General features: G+C 38.9%; 1 long non-coding RNA gene across 1 annotated transcript; it reads right to left on the reverse strand.

Moving 5' to 3' along the window:
- On the reverse strand, positions 1,276–4,132 carry LOC106503075. Its single transcript, XR_001296745.2, has 3 exons — positions 4,028–4,132; positions 3,045–3,122; positions 1,276–2,796 (listed from the first exon to the last, which is right to left on the reverse strand). It is a non-coding gene; the product is annotated as an uncharacterized LOC106503075 (long non-coding RNA).

The following is an 11,755-nucleotide window of genomic DNA, read 5'->3' on the forward strand; positions in this document are numbered from 1 at the left end:
TTTCATGTCTTGGCTATTGTGGATAGGGCTGCATCCCTCTTTCTAATTATACTTTTGTCTGGATGTATGCCCAGGAGCGGAACTTCTCGATCATATGGCAACTCTGTAGTTTTTTAAAGACCCTCCATACTGTTCTCCATAGTGGCTACACTAACTTGGATTCCCACCAGTGGTGCAGGAGAGTTCCCTTTTCTTCATACCCTCTCTAGCATTTGTTATTTGAACTGAAGTAATTTGTTTTAAACAGGAATAGCTTAAATTTCCACTACTTAGAATGAAAGTGTGGTTAGGAAACTCTTGCTTGGTATAATATTATGAATCCACTCAATATCATTACAAAATGTACAGTAATGGCAAAAATGCTTAACATAATCATAAAAAGCATTGATGATAGCTGTATAAAATCAGTATGTGAGCTTGGAGTTGGAAGAAATTTGAAAATAATTTAATTCATGATGGAATTCTCAGCATTTTTCTTTACCTTCTTTATTCCTGTGTAAATGTTCTTTCATAAAATGAGAATAAAAATAGCGAAGAGATCTGTCTTATGGTCCAGCACAAATATACTGCAAATGTTCTGAGCCTACAGCCATTGAATTCAAGTGAATTCATTTTTATGGGCATTAAATGAAATGGAAACAATGATGGTTGTAGTGTTCAACCAATTTAGATGGAGGATGGATTACCAGTTTGTTAAGAAAATATACCCACATTCTCACAGACAGCCCACAGTGAGTCCTTGAAAAGACTACTGCAATTTATTTCCTTTTTTGGAGAAGCAGGTGTGGATAAAAAAAGCACCTCCCAAGTTCTCTTTGCCTTGTTTGACATAATTGAGCTCAGTTGGATACATTCATGACGTGCACTCTAGGCAGCAGAGGAGGAAGCCAAGGTTTGGCAACGGATTTTTTAAAGAAGCTGAAACTACAACGAACAAACAAGCAAACCTCATTTGCAAACCACTAGTGTTATTAACAGAAAATAAAAGGAGGCAAAAGAAAAGAGGAAAAAATTCAGTTTGCCTTTTTTGTATTGACATAAAAACATCAGACGTAGGACTATTGTTCTAAGAAATTATTTAAAAAGGTAATTCATCAGAAGAATTAATATCATAAAATATTGACTGAATATACTTGAACTTCACTCTCTCAAGCATATTTTCAGATTTAAATAAACACAAAATTAAATAAGTATCCTGAACCTAGGTTTCAAGATAATTGCAACACCCTCTGGAGCCAGTAAAGGACAAAACAAGGCAAGTTTAAAAGTTGGGTTTGTTTTATTTGTCAGCTTCAAAGACATACCAGTAAAGAATTTTCCCTGAGTACTTAGACGGGGGAAAGCCCTGGGTTTGAAAGGTTTAGAAGAGGATTCTCCAGTGGGCATTCTGATTAAGGACTGAAAGCTCTGCTTCCAGGCCAGGCTAGCGTTCATGGTGGGGTCACTCAAAGTTGACGATACTTTAACAATGCTAGCTGGTTAGAAATTTAGTGAAATAGTTTTCATTTTGATGTCTCTCAGGCAAGTGCTGCTGTAAGGGAAAATTTTTTCTTTTACACAATTATAATTTAAAGCAAGCTTTCCAGTAGATTGATCTTGGGAAAGTAATAGGATATAATCTTGTCAAAAGTGTTTATTCCCAACTAAGTTAGAGAAAGTCTATTTCAAAAGCCATTCCATCCATGAGTTACATAAACAATGACTAAAGAAGATAATCTCGAAAGACAGTAATAGCCCATGCTCAGTCTAAATCAGGAATCAGCCAGCACAAACTGATGTCTTCACAAATGATACAGAGCTACCAAGTGTATACATACATATATGTATAAATTTACAAAGTATATGCATTTATAAACTTTATATGTTTATGAAGTATATGTATATGTAAGCGTAATAATAAAAGAGAAACTTTCTCATTTCAAGAAATCAAATCCATTCTTTCCATTGACACATCCCCTTTTTTCATTAATTTGCTTTACTTCATAGTTTTATCCACAAGCATAGATGTATAAATTATATTAATTTTAGTTTTATGGCCTAATATCACATTTGATACCATAACTTATATTTAGTTTATAAATTTTATAACATTTCAGAAAAAAATAAGGTATACTATTGCTAAGGTTTTAGAATCTAGGAAATATAGCAAATGAGGTGTTTTTATGAACTCAAAGAATTAAATATTTAGCATTATAAGTGGGTGAGGGGAAGAGTGTATTACTTAGAAAATAGAATAGAGGAGGAAAAAGTTTTAATATTTGTAACAGCCTGCTTTATTATTGTAGGGAAAGGATCAAAACCTTTTCCCCCACCCTCCTTGGTTCTCTAGGGCCCTGCAAAGACAGATCTTTGGCAGGAAGGTGGATCCCTTCCAGGATAAGAGGGGGCTCTTGTCTAACACTTGGAAATGAATGGTTCTAGGAGACACAGGGGCTGACAAAGCGAGAGACTCTGTTGGGAAGGAGAGCCCAGGAGGATGGCTCTGCCCCCTGGCTGGCGGTCTTGGGTTTTACGGTGTTGGGATTACTTTCCGGGTTGTCTCTGGCCAATCACTGACTCAGGGTCCTGCCTAGCGGTGCACCCGTCACTCAGCCAGATGGATTCCAGCAAGGAGGATTCTGGGAGGTTGGTAGGTAGGACAGGTGGTGTCTCCTTTGGGCCATTCCTGAATTCTTCCAGTCGGTAGCAGCTTGTTAGTTCCACATTCCTTCCCAGGTCTTCCTGTTGTTAAGAATCCTTGTGGAAGTGGCTACTATCTTTCCTGGCCAAGGGGGGTGGTTTCAGTCAGTGTTTCCCCTAACAGATCCACAAAAGAAAAACAGAAGTTTATTAACACGTGTGTCTCTCATACCAAGGCAGCACTCAGAGCTAAGTAACTCAAAGGGCTGGTTAGAACTTGAGCTTACTTGGCATCTTAACAAAAAGATCGATAAGTTTTTAGAGAAGTGATAAGACAAAAGAAAAGGACTCTGAGTGTCCAGGGCAGCAAATTGTGGCAAGATAAATATACAGGGAAATAATGGAAGATAAGGGTGATCAGTCACCTTTATGGTGTAGACTCCTCTGGTGCTCTCTCGGGTCTGGAGTTTAGAGTTGCTGTAGGTGATTAACTTCTGTCCTTCCTGGTAGAGAGGAGACAGGACACCTTTACAAATGTATGTCCTGCTTTCAGGCACGTGGGGGAAGACAGAGAGCTCTTCCTGCGTCTGCCTGCTCTCTGTTGCCATCAGCTCAAGTGAATCCTTATGCCAAAGTGTCATTTTCAAGTGGCCTCTTCTGCTACTGATCATTATTACATAAGAATCAAAACCAGGACTCTGAAAATTAGAGTCGGAATTCATTGTTATTACGCACATGATCAAACAGCTAGCAAGTATGTTTCTGTAGATCGGTTTAACTTCCTCTTTATCAGAAGCCGGTGTTACCAGTAGACGCTTCAGAACTAAACAGTAAAGGACAGTACAGGCTCCAAGAGCAGGAGGAACCTGTGGGAATGGATTAAAACAACTCTGCCTTTATATAGGACTTTGGCAGTTGAAAAACAGGGCCCTGCATAGAAAACCAATATTAACTTCTGAAGAGAGAGGGGGAAAAAATTGCCAGTATCTAGACAGGAGCAATTTGCATTTTAAGGTGTATCCAGTGATCTGAGAGATAGCAACACATCAGGTGAATAATAACTTCATCTGCTGCGAGCTTTTCTTAACATCTCTATTTAGTGCTTGAATGCATCTTCCTATTTTATTCTCCTATCTCCTTCTCTCCCAAAGTACTGAGCACTGCACAGTATCTAAACTTATCATTTCTAAGGCTAACTACATCTAATTCTTATCATGGGTTGTAGGTGTGTAGGCTAACTCTAAAGAAAGCTCTATTTCCACATCTCTCTTCCTCCCCCCCCCCCCCCCCCACATATCACAGTGAAAATGTAAATTGCAAATCTCTTTACTTCTCAGACTGTGTGCTGGGGCCCCTGCTGCTACGGAAATAATACACTCTTATCATCAGAAGGTCAGAATCTTCTTACCTGTACGCCAATGGAAAGCACAGTTCTTGCTCCCAAATTGGATCGTTTCCTTAAACAGTGGTATATCTGCTTTGCCTCAGGACACTCTTCTGATATTCATATATTTCAAAGCCAGCTTCATTATCCAGAAAAGGAAAATGATGATTGTTTCTGCTTCTTTGAAACTTTACAAACGCACCAGAACCTAGTTGGTGTCCAGTTATCTGAATTTCCCCCATTACGTAACTGATGTACTCAGTAAAAGTAGCTGGAGAATGCTTCTCAGAGACACTTACTCTCCAGAAAGGCGTCAGGACGCCACAGAGCTTGTTAGAGGGCTTCTCTGTGTACCAGGCCCACCGCCTCTGACCATTAATTTCATGTGTCAGCTTGGTGAGGTCATGGCACCCAGATAATTTTGGTTATACAGTCAGTCTAGATGCTGCCACGAAGACAGTTTTCAGGTGAGATTAACATTTAAACTGGTAGAATTTGAGCAAAGCAGATTATCCTCCATGATGTGAGTGGGCCTCCTTCACTCAGTTAGAAAGCCTTAAGAGGAAAAGACTGGGGTCCCCTGAAGAAGAGGGGGTTCTGCCAGGAGATGGCCTTCAGGCGCAAGGTCAACAGCCACTCTTCCCTGGGTCTGCAGCTTACCCTGCAAGTTTCAGACTGCCCAGCGCTCAGTCACTACGCTAATCAGTATATGTTTTTATTGGAGTGTAGTTGCTTTACAGTGTTGTCAGTTTCCGCTGCACGCACACATGCCCTCTTTCTTTAGACTTCCCTCCCATTTAGGCCACCACAGAGCACTGAGTTCCTGGGTCACCTGTTACACACAGTCATGTGCATGTCAGTCCCAACCTCCCAATTCATCCCACACCCCTCCCTCTCCTTGGTATCCACACATGTGTTCTCCACGTCTGCATCTGTTTCTCCCTTGCAAGCCAATTAATTTAACTCAACCAGTCTCTCTGAAAACACACACACCCTATCGATTCTATTTTCCTATATAATTATAATATACAGCCCTTTTATATGACTGTTCCAGTGCTTTTTAAGAAACTTGACTATATGGGCCAAGATGGCCTTAATGTTACCCTCAGCTTGTCCAGACTCTACACAGGATTTTCCAGACTCTAGACACCATACCTCCCTTTTCTAGAATGTGTATTTTAGAAAACTTGTACATTTTTTTCTGCTTCTTTGAGATATAAATCCCTTTAAAAGCCTCTCAGCAATTTTACCACCTAGCTCTTAGAATGTGGAGGGAGACAGCGTCTGTCACTGCCCAATTTCTGAGCGATGAGAGGGGGCCTAATTTTGATACGTGCTTTGCTGCTAGTTAAAAATCAACCTCCTGTCCCAAAGATAAGAGAGGTGACTTTTCCTCTGGGTAAAGCCATCTGACACACACACATGTCGCCTGTGTCCCTCGTCTCACTCCACCCTCATCCCCACCTCCAGCCCTCTCTCTCAGCAGAGCTGAGCTCAGACCCTGGTCACCACCTGCAGTGGTTTGGAATGCCCGAGAACTCCCAATGAGGCCATGTAAACATGCATCCTTTGTAGATCTGAACTAAGGTTCAGAGCTTCCAAATTATCAAGAGCATAGAAAGAGCTTTACATGGCTGTGCGTAGGTAAATTGTCACAATCACCTGAGGGTCAAATATCTGTCCATATCCACTAAACCTGAACATAGGAATCCCCCTGACCCAGCAAATCCACCTCTAGGTAAATACTTGATAAAAGGGGCCACTGTCAGGAAAAACTGTGAAACACTTTGCACCCACCCACACAGATGATTACTGGGTTTCTGTCTAGCTCATCTTTCCATGTCTTCTAATTAAGTATTTTTGAGCTATTTATAACTCTGGACGTAGAAGGAAATGTATAGTACTATAAATTATTTTTCTATAGAAATGCTAATGAATTTAATCTTGTGGAATGCAATTGATTACTGTCCTGTAAATGTTGGCTAGCATTCACTTATAAATTCATTTCAGCATTCCCGATTGCCTGTAGATGGGTATTTGAATTCTCCTTTGAACCAATGGAACATTTTGCTGGCTTGAATTATGGAAGGAATACAGGTCACAGATTTTTATGTATCTGTATAAAAATTGTGATTTTTGCCTTAAAAAAGTTATCACTTACCACCACCCAAAACCAGAGCTAGAATAATTCCTGGAAGCATTATTTATCAGACACCTGGGTCAGGAAGATGCCCTGGAGAAGGGAATGGCTACCTACTCCGGTATTCTTGCCTGGAGAATTCCATGCACAGAGGAGCCCGGTGGGCTCCCGCCTCCATGGGGGTCGACAAAGAGTCAGGCACAACTGAGAGACTAGCACTTTTACTTTTCACTTTGGGTAAGAAGGGGTTAGCAGTGGGTCTGTAACCGTTTCCTCCTGCTTTGGGGGATGACTCAGGCAGTTCTGTCCTTTAAACACTGAGATGGAATTTACTGGCTGGAAGATAAATGAGGGTCTTCTGGGACTGCCGTACACTGATTTCTTACCTAGGACATCCTTTTAGTATGTGGCAGCTGGCGTGTCTGGATTGTACATTGTAAATAAACCTCCGGTGAGGCTGTGCAGTAGATGAGAGTTACCACCGTGTCCCTCTGAACCTAGGATGCATCTCGGTAGAGAGAACACGGTGGCCTGTGGGGCTGCATCTAGAAAGCGAGAAAGCAATGATTACTGTTTCACCATGTCAGAGCATTTCGTAAGAATTCTGCTGGCCTCTTACCTGAAACTCTTGGAGGTGTAACTTTGCGGTCACAGGATATTTGATTAACAATCCACAACCGATAAATGTGCAAGCAGTTTACAGCCCAATAAAGTTAGAGGTAAGCCACAAAATATTGATAATATGATTTACTAGCCTTTAGACAGCCAGCCTTATACATAATTTAGCAACCTTATTTAGACATATTTAGACATTTCTTTTGTAAAGAAACAGTCTCCTTTCTCAATTGCTCTTTTTTTTTTTAATACAGAATGTTTGGCTATTTAATTCAAGGCATCTTTTGCCGTATTTCATCAAACTGAAGGAAACAACATTGTACTATTATCTACCACTAAAAATGAAAATATTATCAAACAGTAAGATGTATTTTGGTTTCACAGATAAAGTACATTTATAGTAAGTGAAATATGGTATACCTCTCAACCTTGTCAAAGTTTTATCCATAGGATTACTAGATATGTTACAGTTTACTCCTATAATGGGATCTTTACATCTTTATGATATCTTTATATAGCATATATCTTATGTAATATCTATGATGTATTTCTTTATATGATAATTTATTCTATTGAACCATAGTTGATTTATATTAGTTTCAGATGTACAGCCCAGTGATTCAAAGTCTTTATGGATTATACTCCACTTAAAGTTATTATAAGGCAGCTATATTTCCTGTGCTATACAATATACCCTGTTAGCTTATTTTATACATAGTAGATTGTACCTCTTAACCCCCTAATCCTCTCTTGGCCCTTCTCCATTTCCCTCTCCCCACTGGAAACCACTTGTTTGTTCTCTGTATCTGTTAAGTCTATCAATATTTTGTTACATTTATTTATTTTTCAGATTCTACATATACGTGATAACATAAGTATTGGTCTTTCTCTGACTTATTTCACTAAGCACAATACCCTGTAGGGCCATCTGTGTTAGTGCAAATGGAAGAATTTTATTCTTTTTCTAGGCTGAGTAATATTACACACCGCGCCCTGCCCCCCGCCATATCTTCTTTATCCATCATCTAGTAATGGACATTTAGCTTCCATCCACATCTTGGTAATCATAATCAGCACTTCTATAAACACTGGGGTACATGTATCTTTTCATACTAAACTGAGTACATACTAAACTCAATATACCATCAATCAAATGGATGTAATGTAGTCTATGGACAAATTCATCCAACAACTGTAGATGTCACATTCCTCTCAAGCTCACAGCAACATTCACCAAGACAGACCACGTTCTGGGCTGTAACACTCCTTAACAACCTTGAAAGAACAGAAACCATACAATGTTTGCTCTGACCAGGATGGAATTAAACTAGGAATCAGTAATAGCTGAAACATCTGGAAATACTAGGAGATGAAAAAAAGATACTTCTCAATGACACATGCATCAGAGAAGAAATCACAGGGGAAAGTAACACTGAACTGAAGCAAAAGGAAAATACAACTTTTCACAATGTGTGGGAGGTAGCAACAGCAGTGTTAAAAGACCCAGGGACTCTGGGTCTTTCCATTCATGTGGCAGCAGCCAGACCTGAAGTATCTGTTTTTCTACCGAATCCTCTTCCAGTTTCTTTGATTTGGGAGCTGGATGCCATTTAGGTATCAGCCTCTCCTGCAATGGTGAAGACTGCAAACACACACAGGCTCCAATCTAGTCTCACAGGTTCCAGATCAGGTTTGTGGGTTCCAGCCTGTCCATCATCACCTGGCCTTACATCAATCTCCCCTCTTTTACTTCTTGTTGACTTAACATCTAGTATCAGATACAAAGATCACAGCCTTTTAAAGACATTGCTGAACCAGCTCCTGCAATTGTGTGAGGTCAGATTCCTATGACTGATGGATGGATAATCTAGATATTGACTTCATTCTTAATGATGAGAGATTGGCTGTTCTAGCTTCAGGAACAATACAAGATGTTCATTCTTAACAGTTTATTTTCAGTGTTATTCTAGAACTTCTAGCCAAAGAAATAATGGCTAGACAAAGGAACACAAGGCAAACTGTTAGAAATAAGGAAATAAAATTGTCTTTACAAATGATCATCCATGAAATTCCTAAAGAATCTGCATAAAAAGGCTACTGAAAAAAAGGTGAGTTTAGCAAGTATACAGAATGGAAACCCAACAGGAAAGAGTATTTTAAATATACATGACTCTCTTGAACTGTAGAGAACAGAGATCTAATACATCCTGACAGCAAATTAGTGGTTGCCTAAAGCTGGACATTGGCAAGGGTTTGACTGGAATGGGTCTCCAGGGAACTTTCTGAGGTGATGACATGTTCTATATCTTGAGATTTGGTACCTATATTAGTATATACATTGTTTAACTCATGAAAATCTATACTTAAAATGGATGTATTTACTTGCAGTCCATGGGGTCACAAAGAGTCAGACATGACTTAGTGACTGAAAAACAACAAAACTTACTTACATAAATGATATCCCAATGCATTTCAGGAAATTTTACAAATCATCAGCATATACCTAAATCCAATGTAAAGACTTTGGATAATCCCCAACCACTTTATAACCACATTCAAGAATATCTACTCACAATTACACAGATGAGATTCCTTTTAAATTTAGTGATTTAAGTGAAATGTACTTAAGTCATTTGTCTTTGGACAAAGAGCTACACTTGAAAAAGGAGAATTTTAACTCTTTGATCTTCACAGACACTAAGATCTCATCTAGGAATGATATAGAACCTATAGACCTGTGGACTAGGACTCTCTGTGATGACATGAATGTTCTCTACCCTGTCCAACGTAATAGCCACAAACCACAGGTGGCTACTGCACATTGAAAGGTGTCTACTGAACTAAAACTGAATGTTTAGTATTCAATTTTAAGGACTGTATATTTAAATAGATATATGTTGCTAGGGGCTACTATATTTGACAGCCTAAAATAAAGGCCTTTTCACCTGAATCTGCTATTCTGTGAGTCTACGACTATTGTCAGTAGTTAAAAAAAAAAAAAGATCATCTCTTCTATAAGTAACTGCAAAGTTTTATTATAGGAAGTTTGAGTTAAAAGTCTGTGATATATTGTAAATCACAGAAGACACAATGCAACTGCAGAGAGAGATTGAAAAGATAGTTACTCCTGGGTTGGCTAACCAAATGAACTTTTTGGCCAACCCCATATAAATAAGCTTTTTAATTGGTACACAACCTGCTGGTTGGATCAATTTCACCAAGGGTAACCTGTGAAAGAAGAAAAACTAATTGGATGCATTTGAAACGGTGCTCACTGCAGGTAAACAACAAGAATGGTATGAAATTATTGTCCAAGAAACAAAATATACAGTGACTTGAATTTGGAGGACATCATGCATTTGCGTGAGCTTAGTGGCAGATTTCATTCCTAGATGCTGTTTCATTAAGATATTACCACCACCCTCCCCCCCGTGGATACATGTATACGATGGCTGAGTCCCTTTCTGGTTCACCTGAAACTATCACAACGTTGTTAATCGGCCATACCCCAATACAAAATGTTTTTGGTGTTTAAAAAAAGAAAGACATTCCCTCTCCAATAAATTTTCTCATTTTACAAATGTTTTAAGATATGCATAGTCTTCTTAAAAGTAATTGCTTTCTCCGTCTGATTTAGTGTGATAATCTCTAGGTCCAACTCATGTTGCTGGAAATGACACTATGTCATTTTTTATGGCTAACATTCCACTGTGTATACGTTCCGCATCTTTGATCACTGGTGGACACTCAGCTCCCTTGTCTTGGCTGTTGTAAACTGTGCTGCTGGGAACACTGGGGTACACGCATCTTCTCCAATTAGACTTCTTGTGCGCTCTAGACATGTCCTCAGGAGTGGGCCTGCTAGGTCATACGGCAGTTCCATTGTTAGTTTGTTAGGGAGCGTCCACAGTTCTCCGCAGTGGCTGCGCCCATTTACATCCCCACTAACAGTGCAGGAGGGTTCCCTTCTCTCCACAGTCTCTTCAGCAGTTATTGTTTGTAGACTTTTTGATGGTACCCAATCCTACCCGTGTGAAATGATACCTCATTGAGGTTTTTTATTTGCATTTCTCTAATAATCAACAGTGTTGAGCATCTTTTCACATGCCTGTGGGCCATCTGTATATCTTCTTTGGAGAAACATCTATTTAGGCCTTCTGCCCATCTCCTGATTGGGTTGTTTTCTATGTTGCTGTGTGTTTTGGAAATTAACCCCTTTTTGGTTGGACCATTTGCAAATATTTTCTCTCATTCTGAGGGTTGTATCTTCATCCTGTTCATGGTTTCCTTGGCTGTGCAGAAGCTTTTGATTAGGTCCTATTTGCTTATTTTTGCTTTTATTTCTTTTATGTGAAATTTAAAAAATAATACAAATGAATCTATTTACAAAATGGAAAACAGACTCACAGACATAGAAAACAAACTTGTGGTTGCCAAAGGGAAAAGGGAGGTGGGAGGAGGGACAAATTAAGAGTTTGGGATTAACATATATATACTATTATATATTAAGTAGATAAGGATTTACTGTATAACAGAGAACAATACTGAATATCTTATAATAACCTGCAATGGAAAATAATCTGAAAAATATATATAACTGAATCACTTTGCTATACACCTGAAAGTAACACAATATTGTAAATCAACTATACTTCAATTTTTTAAAGTAATTGCTAATTTTCAAACAGCTATTCCCCTCAGAAACAATATTGGAAAATAGTATTCTGATTTTGCTTGAACTGTGAAGTCAAGACCTTAAAATATAAATAATTAACCGAAATACCTTTAATACACCTATACATCTTCACTCTGCAGAGAAAACAGTGATGATGAAGGAGTCTCTGGGAATAACCTCCAGAGTTTACTATCATTTATGATCTGATTCATCCTGAGACACGTCCGTCATATACACAGAGGGCAAGGGGCAATTAGATTTTCATCACTAACCTATGTATGTTACTATAGAGGGAAAGAAAGGTTCCCTCAGAAAACTATAC

Source organism: Capra hircus, chromosome 18, assembly GCF_001704415.2.
Source record: "Capra hircus breed San Clemente chromosome 18, ASM170441v1, whole genome shotgun sequence".
NCBI lineage: Eukaryota > Metazoa > Chordata > Mammalia > Artiodactyla > Bovidae > Capra > Capra hircus.